The 14,829-nt window shown below is 49.1% G+C and overlaps 1 protein-coding gene across 5 annotated transcripts in view; it reads left to right on the top strand.

The window, feature by feature from the left end:
• LOC139046634 (uncharacterized) overlaps positions 1-3,004 on the top strand; it is a 43,300-nt gene extending 40,296 nt beyond the window's left edge. For all 5 annotated transcript variants that reach the window (XR_011508776.1, XR_011508775.1, XM_070526263.1 and 2 more), the window contains one exon: positions 1,101-3,004. The gene's annotated coding sequence lies outside the window, so the exon portion shown is untranslated. The remainder of the gene's footprint in view (positions 1-1,100) is intronic.
• The last annotated feature ends 11,825 nt before the right edge of the window (positions 3,005-14,829 follow it).

Raw genomic sequence — 14,829 nt, 5'->3', positions numbered from 1 at the left:
GAACATTTTCGGTCTAATCCTGAGCTTCGGAATAATTTGCTAGTACTGAAATAAGTAAATAACAATTGGGGGCAGCATCAGCGTAGTTTCAAACATGAACAATTCTGAAAATACTCGGACATATCGTCCCGTTCCCAAGTTCACCTGCATTTGTTTATGCGATTTGAATTAAGACACCAAAACCTACACTAGAGACTATTGCTACATGCTTAAACAGAGGCTACATAGCAATTATATTCCGTGTACCTACCTCACCAGAAATTCAATTCGGTTATTTTTTGACCAGGTTTGTATTTATGCTGATGGTATAGTGGTTCACAATTAAAATCTAGTTAAAGCCCATTGGCTAAACTTAGGCCCTCAAGTTAACAGTACGTAATTGCGGGTCTGCGTATGAAACATCTCCTTCAGCTAGCTTAATGTGAGCCTTGCAATCGGAGCAGATAAGAAGCACTCGTTTCTGTATCGGAATTCATACTCCGCCGATTCATTACTTGGACTCGTTCACGCCTAGGTTCATGAGCTTCACGTTCGAGGTGCTGATGGGTATACCAAGGGTAGTCTTCACTAACTTTCTCATCATAGTGTTTAGGTTGTTCAGCTCGGCCTGCGGCCATTTAAATAGACCTGCCACGTAGGTGAAGTGACAGCGAGCGAAGGCGTGCACTAGCCTTAGAGCGCTGTCCTCACCCAGGCCTCTGTGTCTGTTGCTGATTCTCTTTAGTAACCTGATGACTTGGTCCGTCTTGTTTGAAATGTGTTGAATGGCATTCAGGTTGGTACCTCCCGCAGCGATGTGGAAGTCTAAAACTTCAATCTTTTCCACCTGCTTGATAGCGGATCCGTCGTGACAGTGTAAGATAATCTTGGGTTCCTCCCCGGGGACGTAGCCCTTGGGTCTTCGACCCCTGAGCCGATGTTTTAGGACCAAAAGCCCCGACTTTGCCGCCGAACAGTTGAGTCCCATCTCGCCTAGCGTGCTTTCCACGGCGTGTATGCTCTCCTGCAGTCTGGTCTCCATTTGGCCTACGTTACTGTTGGCGCTCCATATGTTTTGTGCCGGAAGAAATTGCCAGCTCTCTCAAATCTTTTTTTTACAGTTGCGGAGCAGCGTGCTCACTGGAAGTGGCGATTATGACGAGCATGTCTCCACCACGGACTTCGAACGACTGTCCCTCGACCAGGAACAAGTTGGTATGTGGTCCGCTGCACAGCCGCTGACCCAGCCTCGAGTGGTCCTGCTCAAACGTCAGCTCTGGAGTCTGTGTAAAAGCGGCCACGTTTATGTTCACGATGAAGTGGCCATTGGCACCATTGCCCACAAATATGGACAACGCGTTGTTACGTGCGCGCACACACACGTGCACACGCATACGCGCACACACGCATACGAACACGCATACGCACACACGCACACACAGACACAGGAAAGAGCGCTGGCCATGAGGCCAGAAGACGACAATGACGACGTGTAACGCCGGTGACATGCACGATGACTGTCGTGTCAAGTGCCGTGAGCTGAACTAATTTAGTGTTGGCAGAGGCAGGTCCTGGTTAGTCTAAGGAGAGCTGTAGGTAGGGCAGTGGGAGGAGAGATCATCGAAATACAGCACCTATAGGACCGGGGCTTACCTAGCTGTCCAATAGGTAAAGGCATAGGAAAGACAAGCAGTAGAATGTTCGTTGAACGCCGTAGTTGGGATAGATAGCTGGTGGAACAGAAAACTAGAAGTTTCGGGAAAGTGTCTAAGCATGACGCGAGTGCCCCGCCTTCTTCCGCCTTGGAACGCACTTCTACCGTCCTTGTCGTTCGCTGTACGTCCGTTCTTCACCGAACGGGACGTAGCCTAACCTAAGGCTAACTTGCTCTAATTACCCCCTAGCTATTGTTTGTTCTGGCGCTGGTTTCACCGTGGAAATTTATTAAGTATGAAGTATTACCGCGTAAGGGCAGGCCGGGTTTAAATGGGCACGTTTAAGTGTTCCAAGTTGCCCGCTGCGCGTAGTAGCATCAGCTGCGCATCGCCGTTACGAAGGCCTGAAGCGGAAAAAGGAAGGGAGCAATGTATAGCAAGTTTCCACGCTGCCGCCGCCGAAGCACCAATCGGCATCGTTTGCATGTTACTGACGGCGCAAACTAATAAACGTGCAGCATTCGTCGCAACTCTTACTACCAACAGCGTTCGTAGACGAAAGATGGCGGGGCAGTATTGATCTGTTGTAAAACGCGCAATGTGAGTGTGGTTACTATCGGCTGGTCAAGCTGGTGTAGCGAAGTCTGCCGAGGCAACCAGCCTGGAGCGGATTGTCCGAGTTTCGCTTACTTGAAAGCTGGTTGAGTGTCCATACCCATAGAAATTGAGACCCGAGGGCTACAACACTGGTAATCGGTGTGCCCAGTGTTGCATTCCTGCACGAGCGTTTGCCGGAAGTACGTAATTTCTCTGAAGTTAAAATGAACTGTTTCGCTTACTTCAGCCTCTTTATTAAATTGGTTCGATAAATATAGACAGTAGCAGGAGGAAAAACCGCGCTCATTCAAGCACCCTTGTTGATGTTCCGCTACTGACCGCGTATAGATATCTTTTATTTGACCAAATAGGGCAGCCCGAAAACAGTGAAAATAATGTTTCTATTGAAAATCACGTTTGCGAAAAAGGTGATCTCGCACTACGTTTGCGAGTTCCACCCGCCGCACAGCAGTGGAAAATTTGAGATATTCGCAAGAGTGTTTGTTAACCGCATAGTGTTTTCACCAAGTCACCAAGGTGGTTAAGGAGCTTTTTAACCCTGTAATGCCTAACGCGCTTTCTGTATACTGCGCTGTTTGAGGCGGCAAAGTTCGAATTATCGCGAGGGAAAAACAAGTAGCGACAGTATTAGGCTGGAGCCCATTGTAGTTATTGAATAGCTTAAGATTTCAATTCTTATGTTGATTGTTAATTACCTTCGCTCATACATAGTGTGTTTAGTACAAATGTACCCTCCACGGCGAGAAATAAAGGTGGAAAGATTCTGTGAATTTTCTGTGATGTACAACTGTGTTTGGGCATTACAGGATTAAATACTCCCCAATACTGTTGTCAGTGTCGTTGGATGCTTCGAACAGCAAAGTGTCCAAAGTAAGTATTGGAAAACTTCAGCAACGGGCGGCCTCATGAACGGACAACGAATCTTAGTGGCACCCGACTTCAAGGTGCCTTGCGAAAATCGCACTCGAAGGCGCCGCACGTGGAGATCATTCAATGCAGCTGGATGGCTGAATACGCCGACTCCTGTTCAGACGCGCGTCATGATTCTGTAGCCGGCAAGGGTACGCGTACTATTGGCATTTTCCGTTGGCTAAGCAATCGCCGTACAGGAACGGAGAACCTCTTAATGATACAACGCTTACAGGTTAGGGCTGTTTCGCAGTTTGGCCGCGCACATTGTTGTGGTGCTTTGGTATACAAGATTTGGGTTTTTTTTTTGCTCTTGAAACGGCAAGATGTGTACTTAATCTTAGCCTAATCGTGATCAGCCTGTTTATGTCCGTTGTAGGACTAAGGTCTCTCTCTCTGCGATCTCCAATTACCTCTGTCTTGGGCTAAATGATTCCAACTTCCGCTTCATTTCATAATTTATGCGTAGTGTTACTGAACAGGGCGATGCCATCTGCAAATCATAAATTGCTGAGATATTCGCCCTTGATCCTCCATTTTAAGCCTTCCCAGTTTAATAGCTTCCAATAATAGTTCGAAGCATGCAGTGCACATCATTGGAGCGATTGCCTTTCTTTGCCTTGCCCCGCTTCTTGATAAGTAACTTTCTGCTCCTTTTGTGGAGTATTCGTTTTCATCATCTCCAAATCTATAAGAAGGGGTTGATCGTAGTCTGCAGATTTCTCGATTACCTGATTGAGGATATGGCTGTGATCCATTGTGGAATGTCTGTTCCTGAAGGCAGCCTGTTCTCTTGCTTGACTGAAGTGTTGCCGTTAATATACTTGAAATTGGTGAATGTTTCCTACGATGCTGAAAGCAAGACTCATGGACCCAAAATCTTTGATACACCCGAATGGAGACCTAACGAAATTCAATTTAGTGTTCGCATTCTTCCAGTTCTGTGGTACACTAGAAGTCGTGAGGCATCGCGTATAGGCATCGCGTATAGGCACCGCGTATAGGCATCGCGTATAGGCACCGCAGAGTTTTCAAGCAAGCCATCTCCGGCCGTTTTTGCCGTTTTAACAGTCGCTGTAATCGAAGCTGAAGGAGAAGGCTGATGAACTTCATCGCTATAGGAGAGACTGCATAATGTTCGTTACTACTACGAATGGGGGTGGCCTGGCTGCTCTACGTGCTGTTAAGTCGGTATAGGATTCCTCCATTGCTTTCAGTAATCTTTCAAATTGCCGATATTATCTTGCTTATATTTTAGTGCACACATCTTGGCTTGTGCGATGCCAAGTTTTATTATTGATTTCAAGCAACGTCCATTTTTCACTGCTTCATAACGCTTACTCACGTTACGATTTTTTAATACCCCTTACTTTCTCCTTGCTGATCAGTAGTACATACCCCGCGGTAATATTCCTACCGTGACTGTGCGACCGTTCTTTGCTTTCAAAAATTTCCCGCGTAAGTTTTTTAGCAGGCTACAACACTCCTCGTGAAGACTACGCCGTCTTGCTTGGAACATTGCAGTATAGATCTCCGTACAAACTCAACGCCTTGCTTCTCTTTCGTAAGCTAGACCAGAGGAAACATTTTCGGGCATTGTAGCCTCGTACCTATCCTCTCTTCCACCGATTTCACGCCTGCAGCAAGCCGTCTAACGCGACAAATGAACGATTAGGCAAAGAATAATTTTCCCCTCAAAATTCAAAAAATGGTAAACCTATAGCCCATGAAAATATCATTTTTCCGGCTAAAATGAAAGTGTCTCTAATGCGCTGGTTCTTGGCATATACGTGTCCCCGGGGTCACGCAGAAGCCGTCTAACGCGATAAATGAATGGTTAGGCAAAGAATAATTTTCCCCTCAAAATTGAAAAAATGGTAAGCCTATAGCCCATGAAAATATCATTTTTCCGGCTAAAATAAAAGTGTCTCTAATGCGCTGGTTCTTGGCATTTACGTGTCCCCGGGGACACGCAGAAGCCGTCTAACGCGATAAATGAATGGTTAGGCAAAGAATAATTTTCCCCTCAAAATTGAAAAAATGGTAAGCCTATAGTCCATGAAAATATCATTTTTCCGGCTAAAATAAAAGTGTGTCTAAGGCGCTGGTTCTTCGCATATACGAGTCCCCGGAGACACGCAGAAGCCGTCTAACGCGATAAATGAACGATTAGGCAAAAAATAATTTTCCCCTCAAAATTGAAAAAATGGTAAGCCTATAGCCCATGAAAACATTTTTCCGGCTAAAATTAAAGTGTCTCTAAGGCGCTTGTTCTTGGCATATACGTGTCCCCGGGGACACGAAGAAGCCGTCTGTAAGCCCCGCTACGGGCGGCTGCAAAACAAACCCAAACGGACGGCGCGGGCCATCTGGGCAGGGGGCATGCGTCTTGACGAGATTCCTTCCACACTTGAGTAATGGCTGTCAACGGTTGACCCAGAGCGGGGCCTTGCAAGCAAGCAGAGTAACCACGCTGCCGGCACCCAGGGCTGCCACACAGTTCGGGGAGCGGAGAAGACCATCAGCGCCACATTAGCGGTCGCGCATCACAGTAAAAAAGGGAGCTTCGGACCCCCGTCGCATTGTGCTTCCTGGGAATCCCCACAGGCGTTTCCCTTGCGCGCGGCCGGCTGGCGGGGGTAAACTCCTTCCCAGCTGGGGTCTCCCCGACTGGGCGTCAAACGCCGTAACGGGCGGGCGCGTCTGACTTCCGCGGTGCTCTCATCGGCGCCCTTGTCGAGTGCTTGGTTCGGGTCTGGCCGCGGGCAACGGAGATAGCGCGGCCTTAAGCAGGCGCGCCAGCCTCATTGCCTTTTATGGCTTTGGACCGCGCGCTGACCGACGTAGGGATTCTTTGAGCCGCAAAAGAGTCTGCGGTTTTGTCTCGGTTCCGAGGCGCCGTGGGAACGTCTTCTTCGGCTTACGGCCCGGACACGAGGCCGACCTCGGCGGGTGGACCATTATCCCGGGCTCCTCTGTGACAGTTTGGCTTGCAAACAATTGCTTGTTTATGGCGCCGCATGGCCTGCGGGTTCTTGGAATCCGGTCGCGTCGCGCACGTGTTCGAGCACTGGAAAAGATGGTCCCGACGTTCCCATGCTTTTGGGTTTTGTGAATGTATTTTGTTGGTCAGTGCTTGTTGCGCCGGCTGTGCTCGAGAGCCGTTGCTCAGAACTTGCGATGTGTACAGCTGGCATGACCCTCACCCCTTTGTTGTTGTATATTGTGTATTTCGGGTGAGGATTCTACACCGTGAACTGTACTAAAAAAAGATGTTCTTTGACTTTTGGTTGTTCGACTGGCCAATCCCGCACGCAAGTTCTGCTGAACGCAGTGATTGGTGAATGGATTGTCCAGTTGAGACGCAACCCGGCGGCAATTTGCCAGCAAAGATTGTGGGCGGAGCGTTGCGTCTACAAAATGCGGCCGCGGCGCTCCGAAGGGCAGTTCTGGACCTGGCTTCGGTGCTAAGCACCATCGGCTCTGCCGAAATAGGGTCGCCCTATGTGGTCCAAACCAGTGTAGCTATTTGTAACCGATGTACTGTTGAAACTATGCAATCTTGTAACCGAACTTTGTAATTTTATCTGTAAATACAAGCTGTTGTTCGTTCGTTAATGCAGCGGCTTTGTCCTTTCGAACCTAAGTCACCCATTGAGCCACCTGTGCAGACCGTCCCTGACGGTGCGTCTCGGACGCCGACGGTGGGGGTGAATTTCAACGAACCAATCGATCGATCATTTTGGCATCGAACTCTTACTGGCGCAGTCGGCAGGATAGGTTCGGAAGACCAGCTAAACGCTATCAAGACAGCGGTACATCTGCCAGAGGCATCCCAAGAGCTAGCAGCACCTCCGGTGTCTGCAATTGGCTCAAGCCTTGGAGGAGGTAGCCGAACAGCGAGACATCGCTAGGCGACGCACCTCAGCGAGTAAGACGTCGAGGCGCCGACTGAACCACAGCAAGGAAGCAGCCCGAGCGAGAGCGGCGCAGGAAAACCTCGACCCTCGTCCACCAGTGATCCTCGTCTGAAACGTGAGTTTCCTTTCCTCTTACTGTTCAGTCACTGCGGGGCTTCGAAGCTAATCATGATGCAGAACCACAGGGACGATGAGGATGGTCAGAGGGAGAGGGGTAGCAGTGATGGTGAAAGCGAGCCCTTTCTGTCTGAGCGGGAGATGGAGTTTAGACTAAAGATGGCTCAGGAACGTCGCCAGAGCCTAGCCCTTGAACTGGAGCTCGCCAGGGCACGGACAGCCTCGCCATCGAGTGGTCGGGACGGCAGTGGCAGAGCACTTGAGAATGACAGGAACACGGAATGGCGTAAATATTCAAAATTATTAGTTGGTGCTTTCCCCAAATTTCCCACAGACGCCGAGGTCCCCATTTGGTTCGAATCTGTAGAGCACACCTTGGATGCCTACGAGGTGCCGCGAAGCTGTTGGGGTCAGATAGTTTTTCCGCTCCTAGCGGAGCGCATTGAGTACCTGTCAACACGTCTGACTCCCGCACAGCACCGGGATTATGAAGCTTTAAAGGAGGTCGTCCTTGATGAGCTGCAGTTGTCTCCCCTTGAATATCAAAAAAGGTTTTTCGGGGTACGGAAGCGGAAGACCGAGACGTGGAAGAGTTTCACGACTCGTCTTGCCAGTTACCTAAATTTTTATGTGGCATCTAGGGACGTGTCAAATTTTGCGGAGCTGCTCGAACTCTTGGTGGCTGACCAGCTGAAGGCAGTGTTGTCGGAAGAGGCGCTCAGGTACGTAAGGCTACGAGAGGGTGCAGGGTGGTACAAGGCCTCGGAAATTGCTAGACTTTTGCAAACTTTTGAGGACGCTCACGGCCGTGTAGACATACCTAAGGGGCAACCTCGGGACACCAGCACTAAGGGCCCGGAAACTACAACTGGGAACCGCAGCAGCAGTGGTTTGGTTTCGCACCAAGGGCAGAGGACAAAACCGAAATCACCGTATCCACCCGCAGGACAGCAGAGGCCAACAGTTTGCTTTGAGTGCGGGTCAGCCGGGCACATTAGGCCAAATTGTCCCCGCATCCGCGAAAGGCTGGCGCACACGGCCGCCCAGCAGGAACAACCTGAGAGGCTCACCGCGTGGGTCGCGCTAGAGAACCCAGCTGTGGGTGACCGCTTGTTGTGTGTAGCTCTCAATTGTAGGGGCCGAACAATGAAGGCAATAGTGGATACGGGTGCCGAGATAACTGTAGTTCGCGAAAGTGCCGTACCACCGGAATTAGCACAGTCGCATGGCAGTGTAAATCTCCGCGCAGCTTTTGGCGAACGAGTTGAAGCGAAACTCGTGGCGCTACCACTGACACTAAAACAGGGCCAACCCGTGTTTTCCAAAGTGGAGGAGACGACGCCAGTATTGTGCGCCCTCACGGATAGGCTGAGCGTGAGCGCGGATTGCCTGCTCTCAGCAGAGGATTGGAGCGCGCTCCAGAAGGGTCGGGACGAGGCTTGCGAGCCGCCCCCCAACAAGCTCCCGCCGTGCAGCAGCGCAGATCTGTTTACAGCCGTAGGACTAGATGGGGAACGGGTTAATCCCGAACAGCCGGTTACCGGTGCGAGCAGGGGCGATGCGCTGCATCCGAACGAGGAAAGGGCAGAGGAAGAATCCCCCGGTAGCTCCGATAAAGTAAGGGGTGATGCCGGGATGTTAGGGGAGGAACAAAAAAGTGACGCGACGGTCAGCAGGGTTCTCGGCAGGAGGGCCCTTCCGCCCGCAGAGAGTATATCACATTTCGAACCACCGGAGCGAGCGTTAGTGAACGAGGTGTTCGGGACACATGCCTCCTTGCTTACCACCGAAACGGGGATAACGCGAGTGAGCGAGCACGGCATAGAACTTATGGAAGGAGCCGCGCCAAAGCGCTGCCACCCCAATCGCATTCCGTCGTCTCCTGAGGCCAGCGAGGCATTCGAAGGTCTCGAGAGTGCTCTGTGCAGTGCCGTCGAGCTAGCGACTCCAGACTCAAGCAAGCCGTTTTGGCTATTCACCGATTCCTCTGCTATTGCTGGGGGCGCATGTCTAGCTCAGCTGACCGACAAGGGCACAAAGTGCCACATGGCTTTTGCCAGCCACCGCTTCATGCCCACACAGATGCTGTGGTCTACGATTGAACGCGAGGCGTTTGGCGTCATTTCGGCTCTCAAAAAGTTTGCCATGTGAGTCTCTGGCATGAAAATATTGGTATCCGACCATAATCCTGTGACGTACATCACACAGTCCACGCCTCAAAAAGCAAAATTGACACGCTGGGCTTTAGCGATGCAGCGCTATGATATAGTGGTGCGACACAGAAGGGGAATCATACATACTAAAGCCGACGCACTTTCGCGTCTGACAAACCATTGTTGGAAAAAGGATGTAAAAGATAGGGAACCCGCAGTGACGGACAGTGGAGGCGAGGGAACAAGTGTGGTGTGATGTGATATGACTGCGGTAACCACACAGACGACCTTGGACGATGAACTCATGCTTCCTCATTTCTGTGTGTACCTTGTTCTTTTAGTGTGTTTTGGCGAGTGTTGTCGACTAAGCTCAATGATGCATGTTTGTATGTTTTCCTCCCAAACTAGAGGCTCAAAATGTCCTTCCGGCTTAGATTTGTACGATACTGCATATTATAGTTTCATGACGCGAGCCTTGTTGCATCAGGGAAGCCTTACTATTTGTTTCGTTTGTGTATTTGCTTTGTGTGTGTCTTGGTTGTACCTTGTTTACGGTGAAACTTATTCATGTGTTCACACTTTCTACGGAATGTGCCGCGTCGAGTGCTCATCATATGGCGCTGGCATTTATTTGTGTTGTTTCAGTAAGCGAGCCAGCTTACTTAGGCGAACCAGCGAGCCAGCTTATACTGTCATGAGCAAGGCGCGGCTCACGCATTTCCTACGTGTGCGAACTCAGACCATCGTTAAAACGCGCTGCCTAAGCTTGGCTGGTAACTTTTAATTGTCATGTCCAGATGCGGCGTATGTACAAGATTGCACGCAGCATGCTTTTGTTTTGGTTTGTTTTGGTTTCTGCTTCGACAACACTGTAAGCGAGTTGTTGTCTCGTCTTGGGTGGGGGGTGTAAGCCCCGCTACGGGCGGCTGCAAAACAAACCCAAACGGACGGCGCGGGCCATCTGGGCAGGGGGCATGCGTCTTGACGAGATTCCTTCCACACTTGAGTAATGGCTGTCAACGGTTGACCCAGAGCGGGGCCTTGCAAGCAAGCAGAGTAACCACGCTGCCGGCACCCAGGGCTGCCACACAGTTCGGGGAGCGGAGAAGACCATCAGCGCCACATTAGCGGTCGCGCATCACAGTAAAAAAGGGAGCTTCGGACCCCCGTCGCATTGTGCTTCCTGGGAATCCCCACAGGCGTTTCCCTTGCGCGCGGCCGGCTGGCGGGGGTAAACTCCTTCCCAGCTGGGGTCTCCCCGACTGGGCGTCAAACGCCGTAACGGGCGGGCGCGTCTGACTTCCGCGGTGCTCTCATCGGCGCCCTTGTCGAGTGCTTGGTTCGGGTCTGGCCGCGGGCAACGGAGATAGCGCGGCCTTAAGCAGGCGCGCCAGCCTCATTGCCTTTTATGGCTTTGGACCGCGCGCTGACCGGCGTAGGGATTCTTTGAGCCGCAAAAGAGTCTGCGGTTTTGTCTCGGTTCCGAGGCGCCGTGGGAACGTCTTCTTCGGCTTACGGCCCGGACACGAGGCCGACCTCGGCGGGTGGACAATTATCCCGGGCTCCTCTGTGACAGTTTGGCTTGCAAACAATTGCTTGTTTATGGCGCCGCATGGCCTGCGGGTTCTTGGAATCCGGTCGCGTCGCGCACGAGTTCGAGCACTGGAAAAGATGGTCCCGACGTTCCCATGCTTTTGGGTTTTGTGAATGTATTTTGTTGGTCAGTGCTTGTTGCGCCGGCTGTGCTCGAGAGCCGTTGCTCAGAACTTGCGATGTGTACAGCTGGCATGACCCTCACCCCTTTGTTGTTGTATATTGTGTATTTCGGGTGAGGATTCTACACCGTGAACTGTACTAAAAAAAGATGTTCTTTGACTTTTGGTTGTTCGACTGGCCAATCCCGCACGCAAGTTCTGCTGAACGCAGTGATTGGTGAATGGATTGTCCAGTTGAGACGCAACCCGGCGGCAATTTGCCAGCAAAGATTGTGGGCGGAGCGTTGCGTCTACAAAATGCGGCCGCGGCGCTCCGAAGGGCAGTTCTGGACCTGGCTTCGGTGCTAAGCACCATCGGCTCTGCCGAAATAGGGTCGCCCTATGTGGTCCAAACCAGTGTAGCTATTTGTAACCGATGTACTGTTGAAACTATGCAATCTTGTAACCGAACTTTGTAATTTTATCTGTAAATACAAGCTGTTGTTCGTTCGTTAATGCAGCGGCTTTGTCCTTTCGAACCTAAGTCACCCATTGAGCCACCTGTGCAGACCGTCCCTGACGGTGCGTCTCGGACGCCGACGGTGGGGGTGAATTTCAACGAACCAATCGATCGATCATTTTGGCATCGAACTCTTACTCCGTCTAACGCGATAAATGAACGATTAGGCAAAGAATAATTTTCCCCTCAAAATTGAAAAAATGGTAAGCCTATACCCCAGGAAAATATCATTTCTCCGGCAAAAATTAAACTGTCTCTAAGGCGCTGGTCCTTGGCATATGCGTGTCCCAGGGGACACGCAGAAGCCGTCTAACGCGATAAATGAACGATTAGGCAAAGAATAATTTTCCCCTCAAAATTGAAAAATGGTAAGCCTATCGCCCAGGAAAATATCATTTTTCCGGCAAAAATTAAAGTGTCTCTAAGGCGCTGGTCCTTGGCATATACCTGTACCCGGGGACACGCAGAAGCCGTCTAACGCGATAAATGAATGGTTAGGCAAAGAATAATTTTCCCCTCAAAATTGAAATATCATTCAAAAGGAAATATCCCTCAAAAGGAAAATATCATTTTTCCGGCAAAAATTAAAGTGTCTCTAAGGCGCTGGTCCTTGGCATATACCTGTCCCCGGGGACACGAAGAAGCCGTCTAACGCGATAAATGAATGGTTAGGCAAAGAATAATTTTCCCCTCAAAATTGAAAAAATGGTAAGCCCATAGCCCAGGAAAATATCATTTTTCCGGCTAAAATAAAAGTGTCTCTAATGCGCTGGTCCTTGGCATATACGTGTCCCCGGGGACACGCAGAAGCCGTCTAACGCGATAAATGAACGATTAGGCAAAGAATAATTTTCCCCTCAAAATTGAAAAAATGGTAAGCCTATACCCCAGGAAAATATCATTTCTCCGGCAAAAATTAAACTGTCTCTAAGGCGCTGGTCTTTGGCATATGCGTGTCCCAGGGGACACGCAGAAGCCGTCTAACGCGATAAATGAACGATTAGGCAAAGAATAATTTTCCCCTCAAAATTGAAAAATGGTAAGCCTATCGCCCAGGAAAATATCATTTTTCCGGCAAAAATTAAAGTGTCTCTAAGGCGCTGGTCCTTGGCATATACCTGTACCCGGGGACACGCAGAAGCCGTCTAACGCGATAAATGAATGGTTAGGCAAAGAATAATTTTCCCCTCAAAATTGAAAAAATGGTAACCCTATAGCCCAGGAAAATATCATTTTTCCGGCAAAAATTAAAGTGTCTCTAAGGCGCTGGTCCTTGGCATATACCTGTCCCCGGGGACACGAAGAAGCCGTCTAACGCGATAAATGAATGGTTAGGCAAAGAATAATTTTCCCCTCAAAATTGAAAAAATGGTAAGCCCATAGCCCAGGAAAATATCATTTTTCCGGCTAAAATAAAAGTGTCTCTAATGCGCTGGTCCTTGGCATATACGTGTCCCCGGGGACACGCAGAAGCCGTCTAACGCGATAAATGAACGATTAGGCAAAGAATAATTTTCCCCTCAAAATTGAAAAAATGGTAAGCCTATAGCCCAGGAAAATATCATTTTTCCGGCAAAAATTAAAGTGTCTCTAAGGCGCTGGTCCTTGGCATACACGTGTCCCCGGGGACACGCAGAAGCCGTCTAACGCGATAAATGAATGGTTAGGCAAAGAATAATTTTCCCCTCAAAATTGAAAAAATGGTAAGCCTACAGCCCATGAAAATATCATTTTTCCGGCTAAAATAAAAGTGTCTCTAATGCGCTGGTTCTTGGCATATAGGTGTCCCCGGGGACACGCAGAAGCCGTCTAACGCGATAAATGAACGATTAGGCAAAGAATAATTTTCTCCTCAAAATTGAAAAAATGGTAAGCCTATAGCCCATGAAAATATCATTTTTCCGGCTAAAATAAAAGTGTCTCTAATGCGCTGGTTCTTGGCATATACGTGTCCCCGGGGACACGCAGAAGCCGTCTAACGCGATAAATGAATGGTTAGGCAAAGAATAATTTTCCCCTCAAAATTGAAAAAATGGTAAGCCTATAGCCCAGGAAAATATCATTTTTCCGGCAAAAATTAAAGTGTCTCTAAGGCGCTGGTCCTTGGCATATACGTGTCCCCGGGGACACGCAGAAGCCGTCTAACGCGATAAATGAACGATTAGGCAAAGAATAATTTTCCCCTCAAAATTGAAAAAATGGTAAGCCTATAGCCCAGGAAAATATCATTTTTCCGGCAAAAATTAAAGTGTCTCTGAGGCGCTGGTCCTTGGCATATACGTGTCCCCGGGGACACGCAGAAGCCGTCTAACGCGATAAATGAACGATTAGGCAAAGAATAATTTTCCCCTCAAAATTGAAAAAATGGTAAGCCTATAGCCCAGGAAAATATCATTTTTCCGGCAAAAATTAAAGTGTCTCTAAGGCGCTGGTCCTTGGCATACACGTGTCCCCGGGGACACGCAGAAGCCGTCTAACGCGATAAATGAATGGTTAGGCAAAGAATAATTTTCCCCTCAAAATTGAAAAAATGGTAAGCCTACAGCCCATGAAAATATCATTTTTCCGGCTAAAATAAAAGTGTCTCTAATGCGCTGGTTCTTGGCATATAGGTGTCCCCGGGGACACGCAGAAGCCGTCTAACGCGATAAATGAACGATTAGGCAAAGAATAATTTTCTCCTCAAAATTGAAAAAATGGTAAGCCTATAGCCCATGAAAATATCATTTTTCCGGCTAAAATAAAAGTGTCTCTAATGCGCTGGTTCTTGGCATATACGTGTCCCCGGGGACACGCAGAAGCCGTCTAACGCGATAAATGAATGGTTAGGCAAAGAATAATTTTCCCCTCAAAATTGAAAAAATGGTAAGCCTATAGCCCAGGAAAATATCATTTTTCCGGCAAAAATTAAAGTGTCTCTAAGGCGCTGGTCCTTGGCATATACGTGTCCCCGGGAGCACGCAGAAGCCGTCTAACGCGATAAATGAACGATTAGGCAAAGAATAATTTTCCCCTCAAAATTGAAAAAATGGTAAGCCTATAGCCCAGGAAAATATCATTTTTGCGGCAAAAATTAAAGTGTCTCTAAGGCGCTGGTCCTTGGCATATACGTGTTCCCGGGGACACGCAGAAGCCGTCGAACGCGATAAATGAACGATTAGGCAAAGAATAATTTTCCCCTCAAAATTGAAAGAATGGTAAGCCTATAGCCCAGGAAAATATCATTTTTCCGGCAAAAATTAAAGTGTCTCTAAGGCGCTGGTC

The sequence above is a fragment of the Dermacentor albipictus genome, chromosome 9 (genome assembly GCF_038994185.2).
Source record: "Dermacentor albipictus isolate Rhodes 1998 colony chromosome 9, USDA_Dalb.pri_finalv2, whole genome shotgun sequence".
In the NCBI taxonomy this organism is placed as follows: domain Eukaryota; kingdom Metazoa; phylum Arthropoda; class Arachnida; order Ixodida; family Ixodidae; genus Dermacentor; species Dermacentor albipictus.
The sequence above is the reverse complement of the archived record's forward strand: the minus strand, read 5'-3'. Positions and strand labels throughout refer to the sequence as shown.